General features: G+C 31.3%; 1 long non-coding RNA gene across 2 annotated transcripts; it reads right to left on the reverse strand.

The window, feature by feature from the left end:
* Positions 1-13,409: 13,409 nt before the first annotated feature.
* On the reverse strand, positions 13,410-20,477 carry LOC136340108 (uncharacterized). Of its 2 annotated transcripts, none has more exons than XR_010732256.1 (5): positions 20,352-20,477; positions 18,685-18,866; positions 18,487-18,616; positions 14,402-14,499; positions 13,410-13,684 (listed from the first exon to the last, which is right to left on the reverse strand). It is a non-coding gene; the product is annotated as an uncharacterized lncRNA (long non-coding RNA). The 2 variants fall into 2 exon arrangements; XR_010732257.1 differs by having other exon boundaries at positions 18,572-18,616; positions 18,681-18,866.
* Between the last annotated feature and the right edge of the window lie 250 nt (positions 20,478-20,727).

The raw sequence follows: 20,727 nt of genomic DNA on the forward strand, positions 1-20,727 counted from the left end.
ACTTTCTGATTTGCTTAAGTCTCAAAAATTGCATGCATAAAAACTAAATTTTTTGTATATTCGAATAAAAAGTTTCTTCTTGCTTGATCTGTTGTAGATTCCCCATCTTCAAACATTCCTATAGCGAAGACCTATTAATTTCTCGTTAAAGTTAGTAATTTTATGAAGTATAGAGAAAGCTTGAAATCTAAAAATTAAATAAAAGCCGTTTGAACTTGCTACATGCTTCTGAAAAATTAGAAATTAAATTTATTTAATCTTTTGCAGGTGTCGTATATTCAGGTGATTCTTTAGAATGAAACTCTTGATTTTTATTCGAAATTAGGATTTAAATATTATTATTCTTATATTATATTTTTGTATTTATATATACTTATTGTTCCATAAAATAGAAGTTCACAAATTTTTCTGTGGTAGATCTTATATCTTCAAAATCCCCCAAGACAAATTTAATTCTTCATTAAATTTTGCAATTTGATGAATTATAAATGAATTTGGGATTTCCAACAATTGCTAAACGTGTTTGAAACGGCTGGGTAAACATGCAGGAATTAATTTGTTAACAATTGGAAATGCAAGCATGTCCATTCTTCTGTAAATTTCGTAGCATCAGATTCTTCTTTAGAATAGAGCTCTTGATTGTTCTATAGAGATAGGATTTAAAGATTTTGGACCACATATCAGCTATCTAATTTGCTTAAACATCTCAAAAATTTTCTACATAAAGAACTTACTTTTTTACTGGTTAGAATGAAAAGTTGCTTCTTGATTTTCTTTTCGTAGTCTCCCATTTCCAGTTATCCTTAGATAAAAGAGCACTTAATTTCATTTTAAAGTTAGAAATTTTATGAATTATTGAGGAAGTTTAAAATTTGAAAATTCAATAAAAGTCATTTGGAATGTACCCAGCAGATGCTTTTTAAACATTTGAAATGAAATTTATATAACTTCTTCAGGTGTCATTTATCCAGACTTTTCTCTAGAGTGAAGTTCTTGATTTTTCTATGAAATTAGCATTTAAACATTATTATACTTATGTTATGTGTTTGTATTTATAAATATATTATACTTACTATTTCATAAAATAGTAGGGCACAACTTCTTCTCTTGTAGATCTCACATCTTCAAAACCCTCCAAGACAAATTTGACTCTTCATTAAATTTTGCACTTTGATAAATTATGAAAGGATTTGCAAGTTGTAATGATTAGTAAAAATGTTTGAAATTGTTATCCATACATGCAGAAATTTATTTTTTAACAGTTATAAATGCAGGCACGCATATTCTTCTGTAGGCTTCGTTGCTTCAGATGCTTCTTCAGAATGGAGATCTTGTTTGCTGTATAAAGTTAGCATTTAAAGATTATAGGTGACATATTTAATTTGTTTAAACGTTTCAAAAATTGCCTACGTAAAGAACTTAATTTTTCACTAATTAAAATGAAAAGTTGCTTCTTGATTCTCCTTTTGGAAGTTTCCCACAGCCACATATTCTTATAGAAGAGAACTCTTCGTTCTTCTTTAAAGCTACCTACTTTATGAATTATAAAGGAACTTTAGAATCCGAAAATTAAGTAAAAATCTTTTGGAATGTAGTCAGCAGATAAGTACAAAAATTAACAATGCACATTTATTTAATCTACTACAGATATCGTAAGTTCAGATTTTGTTCTAGTATGGAGCTCTTGATACCTCTATAGAATTAGTATTTCAAAATTATTACATTTTTACTTACATTCATATTATACATACTCTTTCATTAAATAAAAAGGCACAACTTCTTCTCCTGCTGTAGATTTTTCAACTTCAACATTTTGAATACAACTTAAATATTCATTATATTTTGCAGTTTGATAAATTGCAGAGGTAATTCCTAGTTTCAATAAATCCTAGAATTCAGTGAAATTATTGCCTATAAATGCAGGAATTATTCTGTTAAAAATTGTAGATACAAATATGTCTATTTTTCTGTAAATCTTACTGTTTCAAATTTTCCTGTAGAATGTGTTTCTTGACTTCTCTATCAAATTGGCATTTGAAAATTATAATCGGTGTTCAGAACATCTAAATTTTTTCAAATCTTCACAGTAAAAATGTCCTACATACAAAACTTCCTTTATCATAAAATGGAAATGTAAAATTGTTTTTTCTTCTGTAGATTTTCTGTAGAACTTCAGACTTCATTATAGACAGGAGTTGTAAATTATTCGTTGAATTTAGTAATTTCATGAGTTAAAAAGAGAGCTTAGAACATTAAAAAGTTATATCAAAGCATTAGAAATGTTGCCTTTACGGGCAGGAATGAATTTGATAGAAATTAAAAATGCAAGTCTGTCGATTCTTCTTTGTTCTTCTGATTACAGAATTTACTTGGTCGTAAATTGAAAAGGCAAAAGCTATTTTTTCTTTTGTAGATTTCATATTTTCACATTTTCCATTAAGAAATGATTGTAACAGAGAGAGACAATAGTTTTTTGTCAAATGTAACAATTTCATGCATTTTATACGAGGTTTAGAGTTGCAAACCTGCTTAAAAGTTATTGAAATAATTGGAAATACGTACTATGGCTTATTACCAATATCAAACCCTGTAAAAAACCGGTCCTGATTATGAAACAAGCATGCCTACACGTTATCTTGCGGTGACACTGGGGACAGACAGTGTTTACAAGTAACCAACACCAATATTTTAATTTTCTTGGAGAAAATCAGATATAAAATATATATTTTTTTGTACATGTAGCTATAAATTGTCTAACTAATATCACCCGAATCCAAAGTGGTCAGAGTTATTGCATTTTTTTATGTTTGCTTCTTACAATCCGTGATGGATTTGAATTTAATATTGCATTTATATGTTAAAAATACAAACCATGTCGGACAGAAGTGTAATAATATCTTAAAAATATAACACTTAAGAAATTACATTTACCTACTTCTCTCAGAAAACTAAGAAGTTATAGAGGCCCACTGTCTTGTCAACGTTCTTCGGAGTATTGGATCGAAGCTTTTCTGCGGATGATCGTACACGAACAACGGAAACAAGACGACATGGGACGAATGCGGCATAACGTTTAGTAATCCACCATATACCTGCGAAAGAATTTACTTTATTGGTAAAGGGCTGTTAAAAACTAAAGACACTGAGTATTAAGACTGCGAAAAAAAGAAATCACTATTGCCTTAGATTTGGTTGCTTTTGCAGTGCAAAACAGTTGACGTTTGCTCCGGTTATATCATTATTCACGTAAATGACTAATTTTCTTGAAATGTTTTGTTTATATTTGCAGTTAGAGAGGTCATTCATGGGAGATCTGGTCGGCCATTCTATAGAGGTCGAAACCTAATACACACCTTCGCAGTGTAAACTTAGCAAACAAGACCAATAACGGGCAGCACCGTAATGGTTGACGCTCTCGTCTACTGCTCATGCGCAATATTACCTGGTATTGTGGTAGGACCTCGTCTCTTCGTTTGTCACTTAATATGTTCTTTCCCAACAATGTTGCACCATATTAAAAACTACGTTTACGTACGTAGATGTTTCGTTATAAGATATGAAAACACTTATTCTTTCATCTTCTCATCTTATTCATTATCACAAATGTTCCTTAATTTCCATTACATAGTACAGCTTTATTAAGGCATAAGTCAAACGGGTTGCATTAGCCCATAATTATTTTTAAGTACTTCAATTTTTAGAAAACAACAATTTTTTCTAATTTTTTTGTTTCCTTATGATTTGTCAGGGAATATGCACTTTCAGTTAAATTTTTTAATTCTGAGATTAATGTTTGCCCCATGAAGACATGGAAGTTGATTTCAAGGATGAGCAAACCATTTTCTTGTTTAGAAAACAATACTGTAAACCTTTCAAAAATGTCAACATCTTTGGAATAACATGTTGTATATGTAACAAAAAAGGCATTAATTCTTCGGCCGACCATGCGAATCGATGAGCAAGCATCAGAAACCAAGATTCTAATTTCCGAATAATACAAACTAAACTTATTATTTATCAGGCAATTCATAATTAATAATATCATTTGTGTAGATTTTGAATATCTATACAGAAACACACAACTCCACAGCAATATCTTCCTGATCTCATACTTCCCCTCGTTTTGGAGTAACAGATATTCCGACCGGATCTATGAATGAAACATAGTTTTAGTTGAAAAATGAATTTTGCGACGTTAAAGCTTACAGAAAGTTGTCACTTTTACAAGAATTGCAGACAGTTTTTCACATAGGCTTATTTTCTTTGAAAAGGATTATAACTGCATCATTATTTACCTCTGAACATGCATGTAAAATACCGCTTTTATGTCTAGGAAAAAAAGTAGTTGCATTAATTCATCGCTAATGTAGTGATGGTACAATGGCAAACTCTTGTTATATCGCAGGTATTTCTAAATTATAAATAATGTGCATAATTTCGTTTCGTTTCATGAGTAGTAATTGGTGGACGGATCCTTTGGTTCCTGTCAATTTCAGTGAATTACTTCTATGAATTGCTGTAAAAGCAACATTTGTTACTGAATTGGAATAATTATTAGTTCGTATTAATTCGGTGTAAATTTAATTGCGCTGTGCTGAGATATCTGACTCAAAAAAACTCTGATAATAAAGAAAATTCGTGGGAAGTCGGGTTTTTTCATTAAAATTTCAGAAGTTGACCAAGAATTATGAAATCAGCTTAATTTGTTGAAAGGAATGTGATGCTCATTGGTCCGGCAAATTTATGGATTTTATTTCATCAAGATCTTTAAGTTTTCAACGCTTTAAAAAGCCCTTTAAAAAGCAAAGAAGTGACTAGAACTATGATGAAGATTTCTATGAAATGAAAAAATATGCAGATTAAGTTTTAAATAATAATTCATCATCAACTCTTACAAACTATTATGTTAATTTTATACACCTATCAGATGTACTTACAGCAGTTTTAAGTAGCGTTAATAATGATGCAAAGAAACATCTCTATTTTCAATTTTAACGTCAATAAATATAAAATGCTAATTCACAGGATGAGTTACTTGTGTGTGAATAGTTGCACTGATGTTTGAAACATACTAAAAATTTGTGATTGACCCTACATTTCACTCAGCTATCAGCTGTATTCAAAAATGCATAGGTTCTTCTGCCTATGCTACTGGCACTGGTTTTATAAACACAATAATGATGATTATCAACAGTAATATGAATGGAAAAATAGACAAAAACCTCTATAAATGTACACTTATGTATATAGATTCCAAAACAAAAATTCATAAACGCCATTATCTTATTGTAACGTTGAGAGAATCGATATTTCCAAGTAACCCAAGTAAGTATTGTAATTTTTCGGGAACAAAATTAAGGATAAAATACATACCTTCTTCATGCGTGTAGCCAAAAAGTACTTCACTAACAGCAATTGAAGCCAAAAAGTGAAGACTGGTCACCTTGCTTTGACATACCTTCTCCTCGTGCAACACGTGACAGAGCCACATTCATGCTGCAGCTATAGGTTAAAAACACAAAAATATAGTACGTAATGTTTGAAAGATATATAAGAATAACAGTTACGTACATCTCCCACAGAAATATGGGCTCCTTTTCTTTTCAAATTATTGGATGAAAGCTGGAATTCGCTCTTTTACAAGCACAGAAACAACGTGGCAACAGTGCAGTATGACGTTCAGTGGCGGCGCCAACGAATAATCAAGGGTTCCGAAATAAATTACTATTATGATAGAAGACTGCTGAAAATGAGGAAATTTTTAATTAATATGGCTGCACAGCAATAATTTCCACCAAATGAAATTCAAACGTTCGCATACATTTTAGCAAGAGATCAAAACTTAGTAATAAAAGTTTTTATTGCTACCCTCGTTTTTGTTGGTTCCGCATGACGTGACAACTGTCCCATTTGTCTCGTCATTCACGTGTATTATTAGTTTCCTTCAAATTTTTTAATCGTCACAAACCTTAATTACTGTTAAAAAGATGGTTGGCTTTAGTTTTTCGAAACAGTTTCTTAGAGAACACGCAAACTCAGGGTTTTTGAAATGTGATTATTAAGTTCATGTTTGGTTTAGTCGGCCACTTTGCACAGTTAAAATGCAGATAAACACCTTCGAAACATACACTCAGGAAACACTCCAAACTACTAAATTTAAAGAAGTAATGCATTAATAAGGATCATTACCGAATTACTTTCGTATATATCAAAGAACGCATCGACTGAGACTGAAAAGAAGCTGTCAGTAACACTCGCGAAGTCGACTTTCTCGCCTTCGGCACATGCGCAATATTTTCTGTTCTTACAGAGGGAGTTACTTTCATCACTTGTCATTTCATATACTATTTCATATCAATTTTACAAAGTATAGAAAATATATAGTAAACGTCCTTAATTTTAAGATAAGGATTATCAAAGCCTTATCAAAAATTTCCATCAATCTCCATTATGAAATGCGCCTTTGTTTAAATGTTTTAGTTTGATAATAATCTCTTTGACAGACGAAATCAGATCAGAAAATGAGATATTTCAGCTGACTTTTACGTCGTAATTTCAAATTGGAAAAACATCCAAAATATTAATTCCATAAATATTAATGTAGTATCAAGTAACAGAAATTGAAACGTCTGAAACGAATATCTCCTTCGATTTTTCCAATGCATTCTTCTATTCTAAAGACTTCATCTAATGATTACTACGAAAATTTATCAAGCACACACGAGTCAGACACTTTAATCGCTGATGTAAATCATATCAAGTTCAAATATACATAAAGAAATAACATTCAATCAAATATAAAATCTAAAAGTGAAAGACAAAAAAAATAGTATTCCTGCAATATATTTTAAAAGAAAAACATCTAGTTTATTTTCGGGATAATTCCAGTTATGTTGATTAATAATCATAATATCATAAAAAAAACTAAATAAAAAATTAAAAAACTACTTGAGGACAACCACAACTGAGCTATGTCTAGTCATTCTGGTTACATACAAATACATACAGTGGCGGCAAAAAGTATTTGCACACCGCGATTTTAGCGATTTCTAAGTTTTGTTATAAATTAAAAAAAACACTTTATATATAAAGAGTATATTAAATAATTATATGGTCTCTGTCAACCAAAAGTTTATACAAATTGAATATTAGAGGGAAAAAAAAGAAATGATTAAAACCGCTTGGAATAAAGTATTTGCACACTGCAACTGCTCGGATTTTTTTATCTGTTTATTGGTGTATTAAAAATTTCTTTTTTCCATCAATATCACTAAAATATTTCTCGATGTTTCAAATAACTTATAGGTAGTTTTAAAAATAATTCAGTTCGCAAACATGGTGAAAACAAGAGAACTAAGTGCTGGTACAAGCAAACGTGATTTTACTTAGAAATCAGGGAAATTCTTGTCGGAAAATTACCGACTACCTTCAGTTAAACTTTCTCACTGTCCGATACATTATCAAAAGATATGAGGAGCGAGGTACAACCGAAAATAAGATTCGCAAAGGACGTCCACGGAAGCTTAATTTGAGAACACAGAGGAAAATAAAAAATGAAGCTCTCAAAAATCCTATCATAAGCGCATCAACCTTAGCAAATATGGTACGAACTAGTACTGGAGTCCAGGTTAGTGAAAGAACCATAAGAAATTCTTTGAATTCGGAAGGCCTCTATGGTACAGTTCCTCGGAGAAAACCATACATCAGTGAAGCAAACCGAAAAGGCGCCTGGCCTTTGCAAAGGAATATATCAGCAAGCCGATAACTTTTTGGAAAAATGTCATCTTTTCAGACGAGAGCAAGTTCAATTTGTTTGGTTTAGATGGTAGGAAAACAATCTGGCGAAAACGCAATGAAGAATTAAAGAAAGAAAATGTTCGAGTTTCAGTGAAACATGGTGGTGGACATATTGTGGTGTGGGGCTGTGTTTCCTACCATGGGGTGGGTATGCTTGTTCCAATAGAAGGGAATTTAAATGCGACAAGTTACATCAACATACTCCGAAGTAACTCAAGGCAAAGTGCTGTCAAAATGGACATTGAAAATAAATATATATTCCAACAGGACAATGATCCAAAACATACTGCCAAAAAAACCAAGGAATGGCTATTATATAATGTTGGCAGAATTGCATACACCACCACAATCTCCTAAAATTAATATAATTGGAAACTTATGGCACCATTTAGATCAAAGAATCAGGAAACATACAATTTCAGGACGCGATCAAATTAAAGATATATTAGCTGAAGAATGAGAAAGAATTGATTGCAACTCTATACAAATATTGGTCCATTCTATGCCAAGACGCTTACAAGCAATAATTGATACAAATGGACTTTTTACTAAATATTAAAGCTTTGTAAGCCTTAAAAATTCAAGCCAGTTGCAGTGTGCAAATACTTTATTCCAAGCGGTTTTAATCATTTCTTTTTTTTCCACTAATATTCAATTTGTATAAACTTTTGGTTGACAAAGACCATATAATTATTTAATATACTCTTTATATGTAAAGTGTTTTATTTTAATTTACAACAATAAACTTAGAAATCGCGAAAATCGCGGTGTGCAAATATTTTTTGCCGCCACTGTATATACGCAGGTACAATGGGATTAAGCAAAATCATATATGTTCAAACATCAACAGCGATATTAAGATAATTATTAAAAGTTATTAAAGAAACAACTATGCAAGATGACCTGACTAAATTTTCGTACGCTCAAGCAGCCAAATAGTTAATGATTTCTTGAAATGCATTGCATTAACCGGTATACGTGAAACTAGTTTAACGTTCCCAGGTCCGACATTTGTTCTTAAATCACTATACCTTAAAAGAATTATCAAAGCACTATAAGAACACGGATCACATTGAGTGGCATGGATACGGAACATTAGAAATGTTCACCCATAACACATACATTCAGAACTCCATTAACATAACAGCGCCGCAATAATTTATCATGATTTAAGCTATGGAAAAATATCTAGTGATCAATATACATTACTCACCTATTCTAGTATGTCGCCAATACTCGCAAACCTTGAAACTACATATAAACTTGATTCGAGAAAATACTTATACAAATACTTTGTTGTGTTAAAATCCTTCAAACTAACAAAAAAATCAAACCTGCTGTAGGAATCGTAGAGGTGTCTTTAATGGAAGCCCCCATGCGATTAATTCGTCATTTGTAGTTTCATTCAAAAACTCTTTCAAACTCATAACATTTGATCTATGAGTGGTCGTATCTGATGATTTATGAATCAAACAAAGAATGTAATGTTTGCACTTCAGCCAAATTGTTCAGAAAACAAAATATTACTCACCACTCTATCATTGCACCAACAAATTATTACAATTGTCCTAACTTGGCCTGGCCGATGGCGCGCTACTTCCTGTTCTCAATAGGTTCTTATGAAGTAACTTCACTTCTTCCATTTAAATCCCTCCAGTTCCAAGTCCACTACGTCGATAAAATATCTGTTACCGTGCAATACTCCGTTCCTGAACGCCCTGCATGTGAGTCATGCTAACGAAATCAGCCGAGCGAGGAACTGCCTGCCGATTGTACCATGAAAACCATTGGTGCCAAGCGATCTAGGTCAAAGTGATTACCAAAAAAAAATAGTGGAACCCTCAATTATAAGCAGTTACTACACCTGTAATCAAACCTTTAATTAAACTAATTACATCGCATTAAAACTCAAACACAAACGAACTTTGTCTTTCGACAAATATTGTCTGATCACCTAAACTGAACAAATTATGTATTTTAACTATAGTAGTTCTCTTCCTAGTTACATCGCCAATGATACTGACGTGTTCTTGTTGCAAATGCTTCTAGTTATCCCCATAATTATAGATTCACAACTAGTTCAATTCAGATCAAGACTTTACATCCATTACAAGACTAGTGACTATATAACATTAAAAGTTAATATCTCAAAAACTGAGGTCTTTTTCTTTATATAACCTCCACCGCAGTACAAAACTTCGGTTTCCGAACACCCCGTATTAAGAAGTTGAAAACTATAATTACTATAAAGCTCATAAAGAAAAAATGTACATTATATTTACTTTCTCCAGTCGAGTGTCTGTGGAGGATTTATTTGCTGCATTAAGGAAATAAAAATGTTGCTTGTTGTAGTGTGGGAGTCTTTATTAAAAACAAATATTGCAGATCAATGAAGATTGTCAGTAACAATAAAAGTCATAATGATGAAAAAAATTGATTGATTTATCTTTTATTGGACTTTTATTGTATAACTTTCTTGCAAATCTGTGCTGTGCTGCTCAGATACACACACAAGTACAGAACTTACTTTTTCATAAATTACAAGTGCAAAGTTAGTTCTTTCTTTGTGGAACTCAAATCTTCAGTTTTCTTTGTAAAAAGCAATTGTTAATTTTTCTCTAAATTTAGTAATTTCACAAAATACAAACAAAGCGAAATGTTAAAATTAAGTTGAAGTTATTGGATATGTCAGCAACACATGGAGAAATTAATTTATTAAAAATTGGAAATGTTAGCTTGTCTTTTCTCATGTAAATCTCTACTATAAATTTTCGAATTTTTGCATAAAGTGAGCAAATTAAGATAATAAATGAAGCCTCAAGCATATCAACTTAGTCAAACGTTCACAAAAAATTTTCCTACATACAAAATTTTATTATTCCTTCCATCTTCAGATGTTCCTAGAGAAAAAAAGCTGTTAGTTCCTCTGTAAAGCGAGTAACTTCAAGACTTATGGAGGAACTTTAAAATTTGAAAATGAAATCAAAGCCCTTTGGAATGAAGTCATCAAAGAATTATTGAAAAGTAGAAATGCCAGTTTTTTCAATCTTTTGTAGATGTCGTGCCTTCAGATTCCCCTCTAGAGTGGAGCTCTTCATTTCTCTATAAAGTTAACATATAAAAATTATTATACTTATATATACATATACTATGTTTATATATTGCACTTACTTTTTCATAATGGAAATGTACATCTTCTGCTGTAGATTTTACATCTTCAAAATCACTAACACAAACTTAAATATTAGTTAAATCTTGATTTAATTTACTTTAGAGGGAATTTCTAGTTTCAATAACTCCTAAAACTCATCGAAATTATTGCCCATGCAAGCAGGAATTAAGTTGTGAACAGTCGTAAATGCAAGTATGTTCATTCTTCGTAGGTCTCGTAGCTTCAGATTCTTCTTCAGAATTGGGCTCTGTTTTCTCAATAAAGTTATCATTTGAAGATTATTGACATTGTGTAGAGTTTTCCAATTTGTTTAAACGCCTCAAAAATCACATATGTGCTGAACTTAATTTTTCGTAAATTAGAATGAAAACTTTCTTCTTGCTTCATCTCTTGTAAGTTTCCTACCTTTAGATATTCATGTAGCACAGGGCTGTTAATTCTTTATTAAAGATATGAATGTAACTTATGAATTATAAAAATAGATTAGAGTCTGAATATGAAATAAAAGCCAAATGGAATGCTTGTTGAAAAGTACAAATGCTAGTTTATTTAATCTTCTGTAGATCTTCTCTATCCTCAGAACCTTCCCTAGAATTGGGTTCTTGATTTGTCTATAAAGTGAGCATTTCTAAAAATTATTATATTTGCCTATATATTATACTTACTTTTTCATCAAATAGAAATGCACAACTTCCTTTGCTGCTACACATTTTACATCTTCAAAACCCGAAATGCAAATTTAAACTTGTAAGTCTCTTATCTTCTGTTATTCCTATAGCAAAGAGCTGATAAATCCTTCTTGAAGTTAGTAATTTCATAAATTATAGAGCAAGTTTACAGTCTAAAAATTGAATAAAAGTCTTTTGGAATATAGGCAACAAATGCCTGTCAAAAATTAGAAATGCAAATTTAGTTAATTATCTACAGGTGTAATATGTTCAGATTATTCTCTAGAGTGGAACCTCTTCCTTCTTCTATAAAACTGACATTTACAGATTATTATGCTTATTTTATACTTGTATGTTACTCTTACTGTTTCATAAAATAGAAATGCACAACTTCTTCTGTTGTAGATTTTATATGTTCAAAATAGCATAAAATTTGTCGAAAATTCTGCCTAAACATGCAGAAATTATTTTGTTAATAATTACAAATATAAACTTGTCTGTTCTTCTGTAGATTTCACAGCTACAGATTTTTTTGCAGAATGGAGCTCTTAATTCTTCAATAAAATTGCCATTTAAAAATTAAAAACGGCGTTTACACTATTTCAATTTTGTCAAACGCCATTCTACATACAGAACTTACTTTGTGATAAAATGGAAATATACAATTGCTTTTTCTTCTGTAGATCTCAAATCTTCAGATTTCACAGTAGACGGGATTTAATTGTTTGTTGAATTTAGTAATGTCATGATCTATTAGAAGGATTTAGTGTATTAAAATTTAATTATATCCATTGAAAACGTTGCCGACAAGTGCAGCAAATAACTTGTTACAAATAGAAAGTACAAGCCCGTCTATGTTTCTGTAAATTTCACAGCTGCAAACTTTTCTTTAGAACGAAGTTCTTGATTCTTCACCAAAGTTTGCATTTAAACCTTATAGACTGTGTATAAAGCTTCCTAATATGCTTTAACGTTTCAAAAATTGCCTTTATTCAGAACTTAATTTTTCATAAATTAGAATGAAAACTTTCTTCTTGCTTCATCTCTGGTAGGTTTCCCATTTTTAATCGTTCCTTTAGCCAAGAGTTGTTAATTCCTCTTTAAAAATTACCAAATTAATGAATTATCAAGGTAGTTTAGAGTCTTACAATAAAAAAAAAACAGTTTATGTAATCTTCTGCAGGTGAAGTATTTTTACATCTTTCTCTTGAATGGGGGCTCTTGATTTCTCTATAAAGTGAACATTTCTAAAGATTATTATATTTCCATATTTATTATACTTACTGTTGTATAAAATGAAGACACAAAACTTCTTTTTCTGCTGCACATTTTATATCTTCAAAACTCCCAATGTAAACTTAAATAATCCTTATATTTTCCAATTTAATGATTTGTAGAGAGAATTTCTAGTTTAAACAAATGCTTGAACTCACTGACATTATTGACTATAGATGCAAGAATTAATTTGATAAAAATTGGAAATGTCAGTCTCTCTAGTTTTTTGTAGAGTTCAGAATTTCAAATAATTCTTTACAATGGACCTCATGATTTCCTAATAAAATGAGCATTTAAACACTAGAGACAATGTTTAAAGCATCTAAATTTTCCAAACGTTCACAGTACAAATGTTCTACTTACAGAACTTACTTTCTCATAAGTCAGAAACGCAAAGGCTGCCTCGTCTTCTGTATATCCCAGATCTTTAAATTTCATTAATTACAAAAAGAATTTAGAGTAACAAAACTGGTTCAAAATTACAGGAAAAGGTTTCAATACATGCAAGAATGAATTTGTTAAAAATTTGAAATGCAAGTTTGTCTATTCTTCTGTAGAGTACACAGCTTCAGATTTCAAATTTTTCTTTACGATAACGTTCTTAATTCTTCAATAAAGTTGGCATTTTAAGATTATTGACAGCACATAAAGCTTCTTAATTTATTTTAACGTCGCAAAAATTGTCTATATACACAACTTACTTTTTAATAAATTAAAATGAAAACTTACTTCTTAATTTGTCTTTTATAGATCTCCCACCGTAGTTTAGAGTCTGAAAATTAAGTAAAAACCATTTGCAATGTTGCTGGCAGATGCCTCTCAGAAATAAAAAATTCAAATTTAGTTATTCTTTTGTAGATGTCATAGGTTCAGTTTCATCTTTGGTGTGGGGTTCTTGATATCTCCATAAAATTAACATTTAAAGGTTATCATACTAATATTATAATTACATGTTATTCTTACTCTTTCATAAAAGAAAAATAAACATCTTCTGTTATAGATTTTACATCTTCAAAATTACCAATACCAACTTAAATGTTCGTTAAATTGTACAATTTATTGAATTGTAGAGAGGAGAATTTCTAGTTTCTAAAAATGTTTGAACTGACTGAAATTATTACTTATACATGCAGGAATTAGTTAGGAAAGCTGCTGTTTCTTCCTTGGATTTCAAATCTTGAGCTTTCATTGTAGATACATGTGAATTGTTTTTTGAAATTAATAATTTCATCAATTAAAAAGTGAGCTTAAAGTATTAAATTGAAACAAAGTTATAAGAAATGTTGTCTATACCTGCAGGAATTAATTTGTTAAAAATTGGAAATGTAAATCTGTTTATTTTTGTAAAGTTCATAGAACTTCAAACTTTTCTCTAAAATCGATCTCTTAATTTTTCTATAAAATTAGCATTTGAAGATTACAACAGTTTTTTAGAGCATTTAAATGTTTTCAAACCGTCACTTAAGAATTTCCTACGTATAGAACTTACTTTGTCATAAAATGGAAATTTACAATGGCCTCTTCTTCTGTAGATTCCAAAACTTCAGATTTCATTATATGCAGGAGTTGTTATCCGTTGAAAGAGAGCTTAAAGAATTAAAATGAATCAAAGCTATTGGAAATATTGCTTATACATGCTGAAATTAATTTGTTAAAAATTGGAAATGCAAGTCTGTCGATTCTTCTTTATTCGTTTAAATACAGAACTTATTTGGTCATAAATTGAAAAAGCAAAGGCAGCTTCTTTTGTAGATTTCATATTTTCAGATTTCCCACCATGAAATAATTGGAACAGAAGAACAGTAATTTTTCATTGAACGTCGCAATTTCATGTATTGTAGAAGAAACTCAGTGTTGCAAAATTGTTGAAAAGTTATTGGAAAAATTGGAAATGCTAATTTGTTCATTTTTAAATATTCTTATAAAAGATTGCAAATGCGTACCTTGGCTTATCATTAATATCTAACCCCCGTAAAATACTGGTTCTGATCATGTAATGAGCTTGTCTGCATTTTATCTTACTGTAACGTGCGAGACAGGCATTGTGCATAAGTTCGAAAAGAAAATAAATCATAAAATATATACATTTTTGATACATATAGGTACAAAACTAATAGCACTTAAATCCAAAGTGGTCAGATTTATCACCTTTTTGATATCTCTATTTTTTACAGCCCGTGATGGAGTTAAATTTAATATTGTACGTATACGTTAAAAATACTAAGCATTTCGTACATAAGTTTAATCATATGTTTGAAATATAACACTCAAGGAATAACATTTACCCATTTCTCTCGCAGAAATACGAGATAATAAAGGCCCACTGTCTTGTCAATGTTCCTCAGAGTATTGGATCAAAGATGCTCTGCGGATGATCGGTCACGAAAAACGGAAACAAAACGACGTAGGACGAATCCGGTATAACGTTTAGTAGTCCATCATATACCCGCGAAAGAATTTATTATATTGACTAAAATCTGTTAAAACAAAAGGAACTATCAGGGTTACGAAAAGGACATTATTATTGCATTATATTTGGATGTTTTTGCAAGACAAATCAGTTGATGTTTGCTCGATTTATCTCATTATTCACGTAAAGTATTCTTTTTGTTGAAATTCTTTATCGCTAACTGCAGTTAGACAAAGCGTCCATTGGACATCTGGTCGGCCATTCTGTAGAGGTCGAAACCCAATACACACCTTCGCAATGTAAACTCAGCAAACAAGACCAACAACGGGCAGCACCGTAATGGTTGACGCCCTCGTCTACTGCTCATGCGCAATATTACCTGGTATTGTGGTAGGACCTCGTCTCTTCGCTTGTCACTTAATATGTTCTTTCCCACCAATGCTGCACCATATGAAAAACTACGTTTACATACGTACGTACGTAGATGTTTCGTTATAAGATATGAAAAAACTTATTCTTTTATCTTCTCATCTTATTCATTATCACAAATGTCCCTTAGTTTCCATTACATAGTGAATAATACTAGCTGAATCTATTATTTTTTCGGCACTTCAAGATTATAAAAGTAAATGTGAAGATTTGAAATATCTATAGAGAAACAAACAACCCCACAGGAATGTTTTGCCAATCTGTCACTTCTGGTCATTGGATCTGGAGTAACTGACATTCTGATTCTAAGCTCACAGAAAGTTGTTACTTTCACGAGGATTGCAAACAGACTTCTTTTATTTTGCCAAACGGATTATAACTTCATTATTATTTACTTCAAAACATGCACTTAAAGTGCCCCTTTGAAGGGTAGGAGGAAAAGTGGTTGCATAAATTCTTTGAAGGTGTCATGATAATGCAATGGTAAACCGATTGGCATATGACAGGAACGAGTCAATTATACCAAAATATGCATATTTTCATTTGATTCATAAGAGTATTAATCCATGGACTGATCTCTTGGCCGCTGTGGATCTAAGTGAATTGTTCCTATTTTTAATGTAAAAGTGAAATTTACTAATTTACTAAATTTTAAAAACTTACTACTTTTATATGACAATGCATAAAATGTTACAAATTGTAACGTTAATTTTGTACGTCCATTAGATATATTTAAGATAGCTTCAAATACTGTTAACAATAACGCAAAGAAAGAACTCATACCAGTGAATGTGGAAAATTGTAACAATACTACTTTCAATTTTAACGTCAATTAATAGAAACAGCTAATACTTGGCATGAGTTACTTGCGTGTGAATAAGTACATTGATGTTTGAAACATTAAAAATTTATGATTGATGCTACATTTTACTCAGCCTTCAGCTAAATTGACAAATGTAGAGGTCCTTTTACCTATGCTGTTGTAGCTGGCTTTGAGAAGACAATAATGGTAATTACTAACACAGTAAGTTGAATGGCAAAAATAGATAAAAACCTACATAAACGCACATCTACAGTATTGGCCATAAATATAGCAACTTTTAAAAAACTGGAAATATCAGATAAAGAATCCTATAAATATTTAACTTATCACTCAACATTCTATTTAGAATACTTAAAGAAAATATAATAAAGAGATCATATAAAAAAAAAAAAGTTTAATTTTTCGTTGGTCAAAAAGATAGCAACTTTTACAATTCCCTACATTTATTGGAACAAAAATTGTACAAAACAAAAACAAATTCTATATTTAGTTAATACTTAGTATAGTAATCCTTTTTTTAATTACAGACTTACATCTCTCAGGCATGGAAAGAATTAATTTATTAATGTACTCTTCACTAATTTCTCCCCAAGTTTTCTGTAATGTAAGGAATAAGTCATTCACATTTGTATAATTTTTGTCACGAATTTTCGCATCAATAAACTCCTACATGTTCTCAATTGGATTTAAGTCGGGGCTTTGAGATGGCCACGGCAGAACAGCAATTTTTTCATCTTCAAACCATTTCTTGACCAGCTTCGACGAATGCTTGGGATCATTATCTTGTTGAAAATACGATCTCAGGGGTATTTTTTCATCCATGTATTGTATTAGATGTTCAGTTAAAATGTCTTTATACATAAATCTATCCATTTTTCCAACAATTCTGTGAAGGGGACCCATTCCCTGACCGGAGAAACATCCCCAGATCATCACCGAACCGCCACCATGCTTAACCGTTGGTACAATATACTTTTTGTTTGACCTTTTTCCCACAGGACGTCTAACATTATTTACACCATCACTTCTGGACAAGTTGAACTTCGATTCATCACTAAAAACCACTTTTCTCCATTGTTCAGGCTTCCAGTCAACGTGTTGTTCAGCAAAATGCAATCGGGCCTTCACGTTCTTTTTGGATAAAAATGGTTTTTTAGCTGGCCTTCTACTAAACAGCCCCGCATCTACTAATCTTCTTCGCACAGTTCTTGCACTAACATCTTTTGCCCCTATTCCTTTTATTTGGCCAAGAATTTTAGTTGATGACAGAAATGGATTTTGTTTCGAAATCCTAACAATTAAGCGATCGGTTTTTTCTGGTGTCGTTTTAGGTCTCCCAGGAATTGGTCTCGGACCAATGATGTCTTTAGTCTTATATTGTGCAATAATTCGAGAAATTATCGACTTATTTTTGCCCAAACTTCGACTAATTTCGATAGGTTTTTCGCCATTATCAAATCTCTCAATCACAATTTTTCTTAAATCCTTTGATATTGTTTTACCTCAACCCATTATAAGAAATATTGTAGAATGCAACACAGTACTAATCAAACGGAACTTTACAACGGAAGTAAAATATATTGTTCAAAAAGCACAAGTTGCTATCTTTTTGACCAGTCAACAATTGAAAAAAATTGTTAAAATTTTAAAGAATGTGATTTGGCCTATGAAAGTGTAAACATCGACTTTGTTGTCAATATCTGTTCTAACAAATATAAACAAATGATCTCGAAAGAGTAAAGGGATGTTAAAAAAATGAATTTATAAAAAGTTGCTATATTTATGGCCAATACCGTATATCGGCTTCAAAATGAAAATTGATAAACTCAATCATCTTACTATGGTGTCAGGAGAAGCAGCATTTTCAAGTAATCTAAGTCGAAATTTTAATTTTGAAAGACAAAATACATACTTTTTTCATGCATGCAGCCAAAAAGTACTTCACTAACAGCAATTGAAGCTAAAAAACGCAGACTGGTCACCATGCTTTGACATACCTTCTTCTCGTGCAACACGTGACAGAGCCAAATTCAATGCTGAAGCTATAGGTTAAAAAACAAAAATATAGTACATAATGTCTAAAAGATATATAAGAATAACACTTACGTACATCTCTCACAGAAGTATGGATCCCTTTTCTTCTCTATAGGCTTCAAATTATTGGATGAAAGCTGGAATTCGCTCTTTTACGAATACAGAAACAACGTGGCAACAGTGTAGTATGACGTTCAGTGGCGGCGCCAACAAATAATTAAGGGTTCCGAAATAAATTACTTTTATGATAGAAGACTGCTGAAAATGAGGAAATTTTTAATTAATATGGCTGCACAGCAACAATTTTCATCAAATAAATCACAAAGGACCGCATAAATTTTAATAAGTGACCAAAAGTTAGTAATATAAGGTTTTATTACTGTACACGTTTTTGTTGGTTCCGTACGACATGACAATTGCTCTTTGCTCGATTTGTTTCTTTATTCACGAAAATTACTCATCTTTTTGCAATTATTGAGTTACCACGTATCTTAGCTGCCATTAGAAAGGTTGTTGGCTTTATTTTTTCCAAAGAGTATCTCAGAAATCGCAAAATTAGGATTGTTGAAACGTGATTATTCAGTCCAAGTTTGGTTTAACCCGCTGCTTTACTCGAATCCCGATAAACACCTTCGGAACATACACTCAGCAAATACGCTAAACTCCTTACATTTAAAAAAGTAATGTATTAATAGGGAATATAACCGAATTACTTTCGTATATATCAAAGAACGCATCGACTGAGACTGAAAAGAAGCTGTCAGTAACACTCGCGAAGTCGACTTTCTCGCCTTCGGCACATGCGCAATATTTTCTGTTCTTACAGAGGGAGTTACTTTCATCACTTGTCATTTCATATACTATTTCATATCAATTTTACAAAGTATAGAAAATATATAGTAAACGTCCTTAATTTTAAGATAAGGAGCCTTATCAAAAATTTCCATCAATCTCCATTATGCAATGCCTCTTTATTTAGAAGTTCTATTCCGATAATGATCTGTTTAACATATAAAATTGGATTAGAGTGTGAGATTTCGTCAACGCTCTGAACAATAAACTTTGCCTTGAAATTATTTACATACTATTTTACTTTACTTAAATAGTTACGAAATAGCAGTTTATTAACTAATCATTAACTAGTAGTAACAGCAAACTGATTGGAGCAAATATTACAAGTATTTGAACTTGAGAAATTCAAAAGCCTAGCTCTCCAGAGTACCTATGCGAGTCCCAATACAAAAAACTTAACAAGTCCTGTGACAACGGGAGCAACCAATTTAATTTTTGGAGATAAAATTGAACATTAATTAATACATTTAAATTAAAGATAAAATAAATGGGAAAATGGAGAAGCAAGCCGTAGTGACAGTTTGGATAAATCAGTTTTGGGCTTGCAAATACGCATTTAAGATTTAAGACTTATACTGAATGACCATACTACAAAAAACTGTAATTATGATTATAAAATCCCTGCTGCAAACCATCCCGTTGGCGTTCAATATTCAAAGAATATCAATAATGATCCATAAATATTAGTTTACTATCAAATAGCAGAAATTGAACCATATAAAACGAATATATTCTTCAAATTTCACAATGCGCTCTTCTATTGTAAAGACTTTAACGATTCTAATGATTACTACAAAAATTTACCATCTACACAAGAGGCAAACACTTTAACGACTGGGCTGATGATTTGGGCTACGAAAAAATATCCAGTGATCAATATACATTACTCACCTATTCTAGTATGTCGCCAATACTCGCAAACCTTGAAACTACATATAAACTTGATTCGAGAAAATACTTATACAAATACTTTGTTGTGTTAAAATCCTTCAAACTAACAAAAAAATCAAACCTGCTATAGGAATCGTAGAGGTGTCTTTAATAGAAGCCCCAATGCGATTAATTCGTCATTTGTAGTTTCATTCAAAAACTCTTTCAAACTCATATCATTTGATCTATGAGTGGTCGTATCTGATGATTTATGAATCAAACAAAGAATGTAATGTTTGCACTTCAGCCAAATTGTTCGGAAAACAAAATATCACTCACCACTCTATCATTGCACCAACAAATTTATACAATTGTCCTAACTTGGCCTGGCCGATGG

The sequence above is a fragment of the Euwallacea fornicatus genome, chromosome 7 (assembly GCF_040115645.1).
Source record: "Euwallacea fornicatus isolate EFF26 chromosome 7, ASM4011564v1, whole genome shotgun sequence".
NCBI lineage: Eukaryota > Metazoa > Arthropoda > Insecta > Coleoptera > Curculionidae > Euwallacea > Euwallacea fornicatus.